Here is a 14827-nt window from a genome sequence, read left to right as displayed (position 1 = left end):
ACCAGCCTGGCCCATGGCAGTGAGGGCCTTGGGAGCAGGGCCATTAGAAAGGGAAAGGGGGATCTTTGCAGAATTCCCAGATGTTTGGGTGGGTGAGTGGAGGACGGCCCCAGGAAGGATGGACTGGTGCTGGCATTAAGGAGGGCCAGGAGCGCATCCAGGGAGCTCAGTTCTGTGGTTCTGGTCAGACAGCTTGTTGGCTCTTTCACTCATGGCGGCTGCATGGGTTTTGCAGTTTCCATTTTAAAAATGAATAACCCAGAGTTACATAGAGCACAGAAATGAGAGCTGTCAAGATCCTTTGAAATCACCTACTGTGCCATCACTTGAAAATGGTGGAGGTGAGGCCCAGCGTAGGGACGTCGTACAGGCCAGGCCTGGGGCAGACACCGTCCACGGTGCTCATCCTGCTATGCTGGTGTTTCAGGAGGTGTTCTGTCTGACGCTAATCCCATGTGGGCTCCAGGAAGGACAGAGTTCCATACCCACCGTGTCCTGTTCTCCTGGGTCAATGTGCACAGCAACTATAACTCTGGGAAGTCCTTTAAGTGCCTTGTGTCCCATTGGGTCGGGGTTTCCCTAATTAGTGGCACTTGGCACCCTTACTGAGCTGGCAGAGCAGACACTGGGACTGGCTGGTGGAGGGTGTGACCTTCCCGCATAGTCTGTTGGGACCTTTCTCAAAACCTGACCCCACTGCAAGCACCTGTAGAAACTCCTGGCTCAGGAGACTGGGGCACCAAATGCCATTGACAGGCCCAGGGTGGCCGCATGGGTCATGCCAGTCTGTGCTCTCTCCGTGCCTGGGAAGACCTCGGCCCTGTCTTATGGAGCTGTTCTGGGATGCTCAGGACCCAGGCCCAGCCCCCTCCCTGGTGTCCTCACCCAAGTGCATGTCCTGGTCCCTTTAACAGCCTTGCCCCATCCCTGTCCCTTGTTTCCTTGGAGAGTGCAGTTAGGGGCAGGCCAAGGAGGACAAGTGGAAGGGTGTCCAGCTCACTGTCAGAGGCGGCCAGTTCCCAGCCCGATTTCTCCCGTGCTGGCTAAAGGGCACTGTTGGCTGCTGCTGGGCCAGTGGTGGCCCTGGTGTGTACAGGGCTGGGGCGGGGTCCTGTGTGGTGGGACCAGCACAGACATGTGCAGTGAAGGTCGGGATACACTGGTTTGGCAGGGGCAGGTGGCATCTGGGTGTGGGGAGCTTTCCCGGGTGGAGTTCAGGGCACAGGAGTCTCCTGTGGGGCTGCGTCTGGTCCCTGTGTTTTCCGACCCTGTGGGCCCCCTGTCAGTCGTGGGGGCGTGCAGTCCTATCAGTGGGGTGTTCACAAGTGACTTGAGTGTTGGGTTGGCCTCACAGTCAGCGTAGGCAGTGAGTGTGAACAGCCCCTGAGCTCACGGGATCTGCTTGTCAGGCTGGGGAACAGCACAGGGCAGCTCTGGGAGGATGCCTGCCCTGTTGTTGGGTGTGCAGGGCAGTTGTGGGGTGCTCGCCATGGTGGTGGTGGTGGCAGTGGTTTCAGTGATAGCCGTGAGGGTGGAGGCTGTGGTGACAGTTAAGGTGGTGTTGGGGGTCATCTCAACAGTTTGGGGGAAATTGTTACAGAGTCCAAACTCGCTCTGCTCGCCACATGACAGGCCAGTGAATCGGGAGACGAGGTGTTGGGGCAAGGAATAGTGACTTTATTTGGAAACCCAGCCGACTGAGAGGATGGCAGAACAATGTCTTGGAGAACCATCCTACTCCAGTCAGAATACAGGCTCCTTTAATATAAAAAAAAAAAAAAAAGAGAGAGCGAGAGGGCGAGCGGGTGGGGTTCGTTGTTGCAAACTTCTTGCTGTGGGATTGCTTTGTTCTGCAGCCGTCCATGTGGGTCAGGCCTTGGTGTTCCTTTAAACCTCCAACAAAAGAAAGATTATTCTCTATTTTGCAACTTGCTATCTCTACATCAGTGCAGAAGTGCTGACATCCTTAAAGGTCAGAGCTCTAAGAATAGGCTCTCCTGTCTATTTCAGGCTAAAGACAACATTGTTTCCCAAAAGGTGAATAACAAACAAGGCTAAGCCTGGAAAACAATGCACAGTGGTTAAAACTGAAGGAGTAGCCCGGATTTGGAGTAAGATTTGTTCTCCTCTGTTACAATATGAAGCCCCCCTCCTCATGGGAACCAGGACACACCCTGGGCCGTTAATGAGGCGGAGTAGGTGAGGGGGCTGGGTGGGAGGGCAGAGGGGAGAGCTCATGGGGCCACGCAGCCTGGGAAGGTGTCTTGGAGGAGACAGAGCTGAACTGGCATGGGTGGGGAGGTTTGGGATCTACTGGCACCTGTGAAGGTGCCCAGCACCCAGCACGGAGCCTGACCAGGAAGGCCAGGGATGCACTTGCTGAGTGATCTATCAGCTTGAGGTCGAGCTGCACCAGTGGTTGGAGCGAGAGGGAGTGTGGGTGTCGAGGGCCCACAGCTGGCACGAGTAGGAGGCAGGCCTGACAGAGGTGGGCCAGACGTGCACCAGGTGAAGGTCTGAGTGAGGGTAAAGGGCCAGGCAGGGGTGTAATCCATTCAGCTGGGCATAGTCAGCAGGTGCCCTGGTGTTGTCGGGACCCTGGCTCCCCCAGTGCAGCCCACTTGTTTGCAGGGCTGGGGAGCTGAGGTGCCCCACTTCTGCAGGGGCCCTGTTCTACCTGGAAGGCTGCCTTGGGCCTCTGTGGCCCTGTCCAAGTGGGTGGGGTGGGTCAGGTGAAGAGTCACCACACCCCCAGGATGGCCAGGTTTCCAGCCTTGGGGCAGCCCTGCGGCTGGAAGCTCTGACTCAGAGCATGGCAGGCACCAGGTGGGAGCCAGGAGATTGGCATCCTGGGCTACATGAGAAGCCTTGCCCTGATCACCGACCCATGGATGCTAAGTGAGCCTTAGAGATTGTCAGTGCCTGGAGAGCCTGCCCCCATGGGCAGGGACACAGGCCTGAGGGTGCATGGCTCTCACCCATCAGCTCACTCAGAAAGACCGAAGTCAGGCAGGTCTCCACCCCCTGGGTCCCCTCGGGTCACAAGCATAGCCCCCAGTTCCTCAACAAGAGAGGACATGGTACTGATCTGGGGAGGCAGACGTGAGCCTGCCCAGGGAGGGGGGTTCTCACAGGCTAGTGGTCAGAGGGGAGCTGGGCACAGAGTGGGAGATTGAGGAGGCTTCCAGGAGATGGCAAGGCCTCGGGAGAGCCCTGAAGGATGAATTTGATTCAGCCAGGGGACAGGAGGGGATGTACCAGAGGGAACAGCCAAGATCAAGGCCTGGAAACAGGAGAGGGCCCCTGTGTTCTGAGTCCCGAGCGACTCCATCCCAGCTGTCGTGTATGGGGGCAGGGCTGCCTGAGCTGCCGGGGGGACCTGAGAGCCCTGATGAGCTCCAGCTACTGCGGGAGGTGGCCTCGAGGCAGGAAGCCCCAGCACAGCAGCTGGGTAGGAGCTGTTGAAGGAGCCAGGTACAGTGCTTAGGAACTCCCAGCTTCTCCAGGTGGGTTCCCTGAAGGAGGCAACCCAGCTCAAGCCTTAGTCTGTGGGTCGGAAGTCGATAGGCAGAGGTGGGCGGTTGGCACTGTGGACATATGAAGCGCGATTTAGCGGGCCTTGTACCTGGCATGGGTGGTTTCGGGAGCCCAAAGGCCCAGCTGAGGAGTTTTGAGGGACTCCTAGAAGCCCCTACCTACAAGGACACGTTGCCCACTCCCTGTTCCTTCACTGGGGCTAGCTGGCCCACTTTGGCTTCCTTATGCTGTGTAGGAGGACAGATAGAGTCCTTCCCACTCCAGTGTGAATTAGCCCACGAAACCCTAGGGGACCCTGATGCACACAGTCCTAAAATAACCCCTGCTTTGAGGGCCTGCAGGAGCCATCCTGAATGCCGGGAAGGCCCAGGCTCAGTGGGCAGGCAGGTAGGCTGCACTCTGCACGCACAGTGTGTGTTACTGTCCCCTGATCTCCCATGAGCGTGCCGGGCCCTGTGCTGAGCCCTGTATCCCTGTTGTGTCCCTGAACAGCACGCGGGGCCATGATGTGTGCTTACTTCCCAGGGGAGGCACTTTGGCCCTGAGTGGCCAGCCTTCGCCTTTGCTGTCCAGTTCCCCATCCTGGGGCTGGGCTGGACCAGCAGAGAGCTCTGCAGGGAGCAGGACGGCAATGGAGCCGCAGGCTGAGCCTCCTCCTAGGCTCTGACACACCAGGGCCCCAGGGGAGGTCCCCTAGGGGGCGTTCTGAGCTGGGTGGGGGCCAGGCTACTCCCCTCTGGCAGCTGGTGACAGGAACCAGGCTGTCTTCTCTGAGCGACCTCACCTGGGACCCAGGGTAAGGCTGTGGCCGTGCACAGGGGCTGAAGTTGGAAGGAGGCAGGTCTCTGAGGGCGGGATTGCAGGGAGCTTGGGTTCCCCGTGTGAGTGTGGCTGGATGGGTGTACTTGAGGGGGAAAGTTGGGAGAGTCAGGGAAGGTGGGCCAGTCCCTGGGGCCTGTGGGGTCCCTGAGAGCAGCATGACCTTTGCTGTGAATGAGGAGGGAGCTGCAGGAAAGTTTTGAGAGAGCATGTGTCCTGACATATTTCCAATGATGGCAGTGAAGTGGGGACAGGCAGAGGCAGGCAGGGCGGAGGCCGGCTGTGGGTCCCACCAGGGTGGTGACCACAGATTGGAAAACAGCAGTGAGAGTCGTGGTGAATTTTGACGGGACGGCTGGTTGCTGATAGGTCTATGGGTATGAGAGGGAGGACGAAGGGAGGGGTCCTGGAGGTTGCCACTAGGTTGCAGGGACAGAAAGGGGCCATGCTGCCTGGCTGCGGGGCCTCACTTGTCCCCCCATAGCAAGTGTTGGCTGGGCAGTCTGCCCCTACTGGGGTTCAGGCAATGGGCTGGGTAAGCCAGATCCCGGTCCCCCACCCCCACCGGAGGATGCCAGCAGGAACATAAGGCCATCACGTGGTGGGAGAACTGGGCAGAGGTGGGAAGACCCACTGGTGGTATGCAGCTGGCGGGTGTGCAGGCCTCAGACAGCTAGCAGAGGGACAGCTTACCATGGCAGTGACTGGCTTAGCACGCTTTCAAAGACAACTTGGCATGCGGGGATGTAGGATCGGGAGGCCGGCTGTCCAGGGAGGCAGTGGATGGATGGGCATGGCATGGGGGTGGAAGAAGATTGCTTGCTGCATTCAGGACCGACCAAGGGATCCGAGGGCTGGGGAGCAACTCGGGTCTCAGCCGAGGGTCAGGCCCTGGGGTGCTGACTGAGGGCAGAAGAAGAGCTCAGAAGTGGAGCAAAAGGGACAGGTGGTTGCCCCTGAGATTTCGTGACATGGGGGTTTTTGTGACATGGGGGGTTTTGTGACATGGGGGGTTTTCTGACATGGGGGCTTTGGCCAGAGGAGGGTTGGAGGAGCCTATGTGAGGAACTGGTGGCCTGCAGACGGGTGGGCAGTGGCTGGGCCTCCCTGGAAACTTTGGTCTGATGGGAAAAGCACAGTCTCTTGTCTGGGAGCTCTGATTTGAGGGGTCCGAGGTCCCCTGCAACCTCCCCTCAGGTCATGCAGGGAGGGGCCCCTGCCCATTTCCTTCTGTCACCCTGGACCTGGTGGGTAGGGAAGAGCAGATGTCACTGACGTAGATTCCTCAGGTCTGAGCCCAGGAGTGGGGGCCTGGATCCATGACCCAAGTATCGCGAGTTTCTGAAGTTCAGACAAGAGGTAGTAAAAGGTCTCCCGCATGCGCGAGCAGTCACTGTGTGCTCGAGGAAGGAAGGAGCTGCTTGTGTTACAGCAATGGTAACAGGTGTCCCCTGCAGCAGGAAGGATTGCAGTCATACATGGGGAAGAACTTCCAGATGTTGTGTGTATAAGAGGATGTGTCCTAGAGGCCTAACTTAAAGAAGGAGGGCTGAGGGACCCCTGACCTTTGCCCCATCAGGGTATGCCTAAAAATACAAGTGATGGTCCTCCGGTCAGAGACCGCAACCCACATGCCCTGCTCGTGGTGGGATGCCAGTCCTTGGCTGATGCCCAGGGAAGCCTGGAAGGCTCTGCAAATGGCCTGGGAAACCTCCATTGATGGGGCTCTGCCCTGGTGTGGAATTGTCCTTAGGGAGGCCCCCCTCCACCTTGTCTGGGGGTTAGACCATCCTTGAGGGTCCCTTTCAGGTCTGTGTTTCGCAGTCCTGATTTTACAGCTCAGATGTTGTAGGCTTTGGTGGGGTGGAGGAAAAGTGAGTTGGTGAGATAGATAAAAACTGGAATTCCTACTCTCATACTGTTTTGCTGTGTGGTGCCTGCAATTCTATCACCTCTCAGCCTCAGTTTCTGTATCTGCACAGCTGAGCTGTGGATTATTTCCAAGATTAAATGACAGAATGCACAGAAAGGTGTTGATATTGAGATGGGGGAGGGGGCACGGAGAAGCTTCCTGTCCATGTGCTGGAGGTCAGGAGTCCGTGCATGTTCACCTGATTCCAGTTGCCAGGGCCTGCGGACCCAGGCGACACTGGATACGGGTGAGTCCTTCGCTGGGGGGACTGTTGCCATCCTGTAGGTTCTGACTGAGCCCAGCAGCTGCCCGCCTCCTGGGCTGCTAGCCCGAGCTGCTGGTTCTCTGGACCAGGGGCGGAGGCCTCCTGGTGCCCTCTGTGGCTTGAGGCTGCAGGGGGTAGATCCTGCCTGAACCCCTCAGCAGAGTGGGCAGAGCTTCTTGTCCTCCCCTCCTCTGCGAGCCTGATGAGCTAATTAGTCCTCAGAGCAGGAGCCCTGGGGGGCAGCCAGTAGCCTGGGCTCATGTACTCCCGGGAGGTGGCCGGCAGCGGACAGCCTGGTGCCCTGCAGACCTGCCAGTGCTGTCTGGGAACCTGCCAGGCTGCAGGCCCCAGCCAGCCCCAGCCAGCCTGGCTCCCCTCCCCACAGGCCTCGGGGTGCTGTCCCCTCATGACCCTCCCAACAGCCTTCAGATGACAGAAAAGATGGGTTCTGGGTCCCTCCCTCCACAGGAGGAGGAAGGTGAGACAGTGTCCAGATCTGGACCGTGAGAAGTTGAGCTGCGATTTGACCCCATAGTCGGCCAGCTGCAGACTCCTGCTCTGGGGACGAGGAGGATGGTGGCCACCGGGCCGGTCTGCTGGGCTCTAGGCTGCTGGTTGGTGACTTGGCCCAGCTGCTGGCCCCCGGAGGGTAGGACCCCCGGTCAGGACCAGTCTCCAGAGCAGGCCTGCTGAGCGTGGGGACGCAGACGCCACCACGGCCTCAGCAGCCTGTGCCCTGAGGCCGCCCTGGGCACCAGGGTCTCCGGATGGTCAAGGAGGTGCTTGTCGTGGTGGGATGCCAGGGGCCCTGTGCCGTGAGTTGGCAAAGCCCTGGTCCCCCAGAGTCTCTAAGCAGCTGGTCCTGGGAGGGCCTGCTCTCAAGGTACCAGGGCTGCTGGCTGCGGGACCACGGGAGACAGCGTTGTAGACCCAGCCCCTCAGACGGCAGGGAGGGCCACAGCTCCTAGGGGACCAGATCCTGTGGGGGACAACAGTCCAAGGGGACTCCCATTTGTGGGGACCACAGCCCACAGGGGGAACAGTGGCTTCCTGCAAGCAGGATGGAAACCTGGGGCATCCACCCTGAGCCTCGGAAGTGGTCAACAGGTGCAAGTGCAAGGTCACTTCTGTTCTGCCGTGGTGCCGGGCCGGGAGCGCTCCTTGCTGGGGTTGGCCATACAAACGTGGAAACGAGTGAGAGTGGAGGGCGGGGAGGACAGCAGCTTCTCCCTTGCTGGGTGGGGCCTAGTGTTGTCTAGGATGTGCCTTAGTGTAGGTGGGGAAGGGGCCCCTATGAGTGAGCATCACCCTCACCCCCACCTGCTCCCTCATGGCCGCCAATGCCTAGGATGATGTCAGCCTCGTGCAGGCACTGGCCTCCCTAAGGACTCAGAGATGAATGTCCCCCAAGCAGGGGATGGACTATTGCTTGATTGCAGGGAACTAGGTCAAATGTGGCAGCAATGTGGGCAGTAGAGGTGTGTCCCAGGAGAGGAGGTGCCAGCCAGTGTGCGATCTGCTGCTAAGCCTCTCCTGACACATAACCTTTGCCATTGCATTCCCGGGTCCTGTCCCGCCACCTGCAGGTAACCCCTCTGTGAGGACCTGCCCTGCGGCCCTCTGCCCAGCGTCCGTCAGCCCCAGGTTACGTGGTTTGGAAATGTGTGTTACTAACTCACTTGTCCTTGTCCTAGTGGCCTCCATGAAGGATCCCGGGGACCATTTGTTGGGTGGGTGGGCTAGCAGCATTTCGGGCAGCAGACCAGGCTCAGGGTGCTGTGGTTGTGTGAAAGGTAACGGGGCTGGGAGTCGGAACTGTTGTATCAAACTGGTAAGGTAGGGGGTCGGCAGGGATTGAAGGGCCTCAGAGAGCGAGGGCAGCAGACCTCGGAGTCTGCACGTCCTCTGCTCCCGCTTCCACCGAACTCACCCCCTGCCCACGTTGCTGACCCTCCACCACTGTGGGGGCCAATCCTGCCTGATCACGGGACACCTTCTGGGGGCACCCAGTCCCCTGCCCCATCTTCCTCTGGTGTCTCCTGGGCTGGGCGCCATAAGCCTGGGGATCCCCATGGCCCCACCGCTGAGTCTATTTAGGGACTGTCGACTAAAGTAAAACCACACATGAGAGTTGTGGGGTAAGTTTTATTGGGGGTTAAATGAGGACTATAGCCTGGGAGACAGCATCCCAGAAAGCTGTGAGAAGCTGTTCTGAGGAGGCAGGGGAGAGCAGGCTGTTACATGTGGTTTCAGTGAAGAGGGGGTTGTGTGTGCAGTCAAGCACACACCTAGGCAGAGGCTAGTTCCTCGTCAGGGGGAGTAGTTGTCACTATTGATGAATTTAGTGTTTTCTAGGTTGGAGGAGACACAAGAATTTAGGCTCATAAAATCTCATGAAAACATCTAACTATCTGAAGGGCTGTTCCACCAGTGTTCTTAGAGCACAGAGCGCCTCATTCCTGACCTCCATCCTGGACTCCTTTCAGGGTGTGTTGGAGGTCGGAGGCTGCAGTGGCTCACAGTTGAATCCAAGCAGAGTTAAATGGCAGTTGGCAGCGTGATCCAGTCCCTGTAGAGGTAGATGGCAAGTGCCAGTCTAGTTAGCAGGATGCTCTGTCCAGCAGCAAGCCTGGGGCTCTCCCTCCCAAATCCCCTCAGAACTTGGCCCCCTTGCCCTTCCCCAGTCTCTCCAAGGCAGCCAGGTGTGCAGGCAGGTGAGGCCTCAGCTCCTCTCAAGAGCTCACAGGTGCCCTTCCGGCAGAGGAAACCTGTGAAGCCCTCAGAGTCCGCTTCCAGTGTCTGTGCCTCCAACACAGCCAACATTGGGGGTACTTGGCCTCGGGATCCATACCTTCCCTGTCCTCATTGCAGTGACAAACCTTGTCCTGATGGCTGCAGGGATGGTCTATCACTCGTCAAATGTCTGTCTGTGTCCCCAAGTCCCCAGGCTCTGCCCTCTCCCTGCTTGAACCCCGAGTTAGACTCCTTTGTTCCCCAGACTGAACCCAGCCTGCCCCCCACCCCCCACAGGCCCTCCCCCTGCCCAGGGGCAGGTCCACCTGCAGTTACACTGCTCCCAGCTGAGCTGAGTGGCTTTGGTTTAAGCAATGAGCAGGCAAGGGAACAGCAGGTGTGGAGGTGGCAGCACCAGGGTTGGTGGTGAGCACCCTGGTTGCTGATCCCCCCCCCGGAAGGCTGACCTCATGGCCGGGCTGGATCAGGCTGGTGCCGACACCTCCCACCACCCCCCTACTAGTCTCATTCCTTTACGTTTTGGAAAAACTCCCAGTGTTACAAAGTAGTTTCTTTTTCCATTTTAGGGAATTTGATCTCTCTTTTGACAGTTTTGTTAGGGAATTTGATCTCTCTTTTGACAGTTTTGTTTGCTAGTGTTTCTTTCACGTGACAAAGGAATGGTTTTGTTCTTTGGAAAGGCTAAGGCAACCGAATGAATACTGACATGTAGGTCTAGGGCTGAAGAGAAATCAGTTTCTTCCTACCACCAATTATGCTGCGGGCATGAAAAGCGCAAAAGTGGAAAACAGTCACCATTCAATACAGATCTTTAGAGTACTTAGTGGCTCATTTGGCCAGAATAGAAGGAGTTACGGAGAAATAGGAAAGACAATGCCTAATGTTTTCTGGAAAAAGATGGCTTTTTGTACAACTACATACTCTATCCCCCAAGTTCTTACATGTTGCTTTTATGGAATAAAAAGTTGAGTGTGTAAGTATATATATGTATATTTATGTATAATATATATTTTATAATATGTGAATATATTATTGAATGTGTATATTGAGTGGAATATATATATACACACATATATATATACCATTGAGTATATCACAGTAATTAATGACCATGGAGAAAATTAGTTTTCTCAAATAAAGATATCGTATGAATAGCTTTCTTTTTGGAATACAATTTTCAGAATGTTTAACTGTAATTACACTACTGAGTGCAGGTTGACGGATAATTACACAGATCTTAGGAGCAGTGATCAAGACTAGTATCAGAAAGTCTAATTGCATTACATTCATTCTAGATTAGACAGTTTGGTCGTTGTACAGTTTATCAGTTTGTAGCATGTTTCATAAAAGTAGTAAATTGACTTTTCCAAGGATGTATTGTGCTTGAGTGTCCTGAGAGTGAAAGGAACATTTATTAACTATGTTCCCATGGCAAGAATATCCTGTAGGAGTTGCATTGGACAAAGTAGTTGAATTTCAGCTTTTCTTTATTGTGATTTCTATCTCCTTTTCAGATTTGAGGGACTTTTGCATGTCTTTCTTGGCTCAACAACTGACAGGTGCATTGTCCAGCCATGGTTTTTATCCCTTTCATTATGGAATTGTTGCTATTTAATAGAAATTTCACACATGCATACAATTCTTCACAAATACATCACACCAATACCTGATTTTTTACATGATGAATAGAAATAGTACTTCCCAGGACTTGTGAATAGTAAACACTGGGACGTGCTCTCTAACAAACTTAGTCAGACTGATGTCTTACTGAGGCCCACTGAAATTCCGTGTGTGCTGTGTTCTGCCTCTTTAGTTTTAAAATTTGCAGTCATTCCCAATGTGTGAAAAGTTTCTACTCTCAGAAAAGTGCACATGTTCATTCATTTTTAGGGGTAGACATTTAGCCAGCCACTAAAAGTAAGATAAAACTAATGCAAAAATACAATCATTCACCACAGGAGTTTGGATTTGTTGAATGATATGTAAACATACTGGCATAATTCCTGCCGGCAAAGCACCATAGAAGGCGACTTGTAACAGGGTGACATGCTCGTGCATTATCAGAGAACAGCTACTTTGAGCTGAGATGGTCAGGGGCAGCTGTGTGACATTTCTGGGAGAGTAGAACCCAGATGGCCACCTAGTTTGTGGGCATGTAGAGACCACGGGGAGTTAAGGAATATATTTAGCAACATGAATGTATCTTGTTAAGGAAAGTGAAGAGTTTGACGTAGCTAAAGTAAAGGAGCTACACAGGGAAACAGTGACATCTGATGACCAGGGCAGATTGCATTGTGGAGGCTCTTAAAAAAGAAAGTTTTCTGAAAACCAAATCTAAAGATCCATTGAAACTCATTGAAGGTTTTTGAGTAGGTGAGTGGAACAGCAAAATTATGACTTAAGATAAATTGAGAGCACTGCTTACTAATATGTCTTCCCAGGATCATTCATGAACAGAGTTACTCCAAAAGGCTCTCCCAGGTCAGATAAATGGGGAACATACTGGGTGTCCGTACTGTGGGTCTTCTCTAAGACATTAATATGTTAATGGGCATTTTGATGTCCTAAAGGAAAAGACAGCATTTCCCAAACCTATTTGACCGTGGAACACTGTCTAGGAAAACAATGCGGGGACCACATTTCCCATATACTTGTGCCAGTCTGTCTACGAACTGATTTATGTAAGATGGGGACTGGTCTATAATTTTAAATAACTCACTTGATTTACAGCTTAATTCTTTGTTCCCAAATTGGTAGCCATGCAAGGTCTCTCCATTTTCTCCATGAGTGTGTCAGTTGTTTTGAGTCTTCTACTGCCAAGGAGTTAGGAGGTGGTGGAATGTGGAATGACGCTTCCCTGGCCCTCTGTGTCATCTGTGTACACTGGGCCCCTGCTGAGCTGTCCCAGTGGCTGTCTGGTCCTGGGGAGCCGGCCTGCACAGCTGTTGCTGGGACATGTGTCATCACGTCTAGTGACTTTCTTCCTTCCCTACTATTCTCAGATGGATGGAATCATTTCACTGATCAGTTCCATGTTGAGGTGCAAGAAGTTCTGTGTGACTCTACCAGGCTCTGTCCTAGAGATGCGATTTAGCTGTTCTGTGAGGGCTTCCTGATTCCTCTTGGTTTCTATTCAGGAAATGGTGCACATGTCCTATACACCTCATTGTTTTGGGCTTTCCCCATGATATGCCCACCTAAATCTTCATGTCATGAATTGCTTTTGTTTCCTACAAAACTGAATGTTTAAAACTCACAGGCAAACAGCTGTGTTATTCCTTATATTCTTGTGTAACTTCTGTTCTCTGAGGAAATGATGTGTCTCTTAAGACAGCTTAAGACAGGGAGAAAGATAGAGGCAAGAAATATGTAGGGGGGGACTTAATGATTATTTCATATATACTCCCTACCAAACTTAATACCCTATGGAAAATGCTGGTCTAAAGAATGGAGGGTTAACAAACTCATGAAGAAGAGTAGGTGTGTGATAGGAATGCTGTCTCGGGTTTTGAGTATCGTGTGTGGTCGATGAGTCACAGCCCTCAGTAAGTGATGAGTAACTCATTGTGTTTGTGGTCCTTCGTGCAGTCCTGCCCTACATGGACTCATGAAAAGCGTCTCGCTGTTGGGAAGTCTTCCTCCACCGTATAAAGAAGGCCGGGCTAGCTTGCTGAAGAGATGGGGATCCACCTCGAGCCAGCACCAAGCAGCAGACACGTGAGTCAGCCCCAGCTGCGCTGCCCGCTGACTGCCGGTGCAGAAGCGACCTTAGTTGAGACGCAGACTCCCCAGATGAGCCTCCACCAAGGTGTTAATAAGGGCCATATGCAACTAAAGTGGTTCTCTAAACCATTTTTATTAAATGAACATAAACATGCAGAATAGAGGAGGAAGAAAAGTGAAACAGTATGTGAGGAATAAAGATGGAGCAGAGGAAGGGTCACATGAGATTATGGCCACTCCTGTTCTTCTGGGACTTCAAAAATCGTGGACAGGCAAGTGCGTCGACCTGTGGTGGATGGGCACTTGGCCTCGTACTGTCCTTGTGGGTTTGTGTAAATGACTGCCACTGTCATTCGTGTTGATTCGAGGGGTCCTATTGTCACTGATGAATTTAAAAACAGTTATCTTAGTAAAGCATATTCTCGTACCAGACTCAACTAAATTCCTGATTAAATAGATTTTCCTAAAGATTTCCTCAAAGCAGTGAGATAAATGTCATAAAACCATAAAATGTCAAAACTGCAGAGGGATTGGGAGAGGCTTACAGCTCAGTGGTTCAGTGCGTGCCTACTGCCCATGAGGTCCTGGGTTCAAGCCCCAGTACATCCTTTAACATAAAAAAACAAACAAACCAACCTAATTACCTGCCCCCCCAAATTCAAAGTGTCATGATTCATGTCCCCAGGTGCTGAGTCTAATCTCATCCTCATGAAATGGACGGCGGCCACTTAGCCGTGATGCCCTGGGCTCAGACAGTCCTAGCTCAGAGTTCTCAGAGGAACTTGTGCTGGCCCTAATAATTGCTTTTTTACAAATTTAGTTTACATCCATGATTTATATTGACAATAATCCTTAAAATTTAGATGTTGCTTTTATTCACATTTAAAGTTGGAGGAACTGAAAGTGAGCAGAAATAACTGGCCAGAGGTAACCCAGCTGGTGACCAGGGGCCCAGGCGCTGACAGTCTGGAAAGGTGGCTTCACATCAAACCAAGTCCTTTTTTTCTCTTTGGTGCAAGTTCTTTTCAACCTGTTTCAGAGGCACTGGAACCTGTGGTACCTCAGGTACCATTAAGCAGGAAAAAAGGGGGTGGGGAATAAACAAGGCAGTGCTCTGGGCCCCTCACTCTAGTTTCAGCCTAAGCACATCTCATATATGTGAGGCCCAGTTAAAGTTTTGTTTGGAAAACTTTACAAACACCGTATTATACCCTGATGTCTCCTAGTGCCGTACTAGTAGCTTCTGCAGTCAGACCTGCCTTATCCTATCTTTTTGTCTGATGATGGTTTGAAAGCGGCCCTGACCTGGAGCAGGTGGAAATCACTGCTCTTGGGATGTGATTTGGGCTCCAGAACAGCACTGAGAGTCTCCCGTGAGCCCTGGCAGCCTTGCTGCCTTTCTCCCCAAAGCCAGTTACATGCTTCCCACACCCTGCAGCCTCCTCCCTGGTACTAGTGACGTCACCTTCATCAGGAATGATAGCGGGCCCTCCGCAGAGGGAAGGGATGTCTTCTCCCCAGAGCTGGAGGCAGTTCTCGAGGAGGAACTGGACCAGAGAAACCTGAAACACATAAGGGCGAAACGGGGTGTTGTTTTCCATATGGCATAGTTATTAGTCATTTCATACCTAACTCGTGGATGTAAAAATGGTAAGAGAATTCTCAGAAAAATTCAAGAGTTGATTATAAAATGAGTCTACAAATCAGTTTTGTATAAGAAATACTGATAATTTTAAGAGTACTTTGGGTACAGATTTTAAAACTCCTTTAATCAGTGGGTTAAAATTAGAATTTGTAGCCTCGTTCAATAGCTAACA

At 52.9% G+C, this 14827-nt stretch overlaps 1 pseudogene; it reads left to right on the top strand.

Annotated features, from left to right (window-relative positions):
• Positions 1-14827, top strand: part of LOC102504647 — a 95130-nt pseudogene that overhangs the window by 9813 nt on the left and 70490 nt on the right.

The sequence above is a fragment of the Camelus ferus genome, chromosome 24, assembly GCF_009834535.1.
Source record: "Camelus ferus isolate YT-003-E chromosome 24, BCGSAC_Cfer_1.0, whole genome shotgun sequence".
Classification (NCBI taxonomy): Eukaryota; Metazoa; Chordata; class Mammalia; order Artiodactyla; family Camelidae; genus Camelus; species Camelus ferus.
This window is presented reverse-complemented; position numbering and strand designations above follow the sequence as displayed.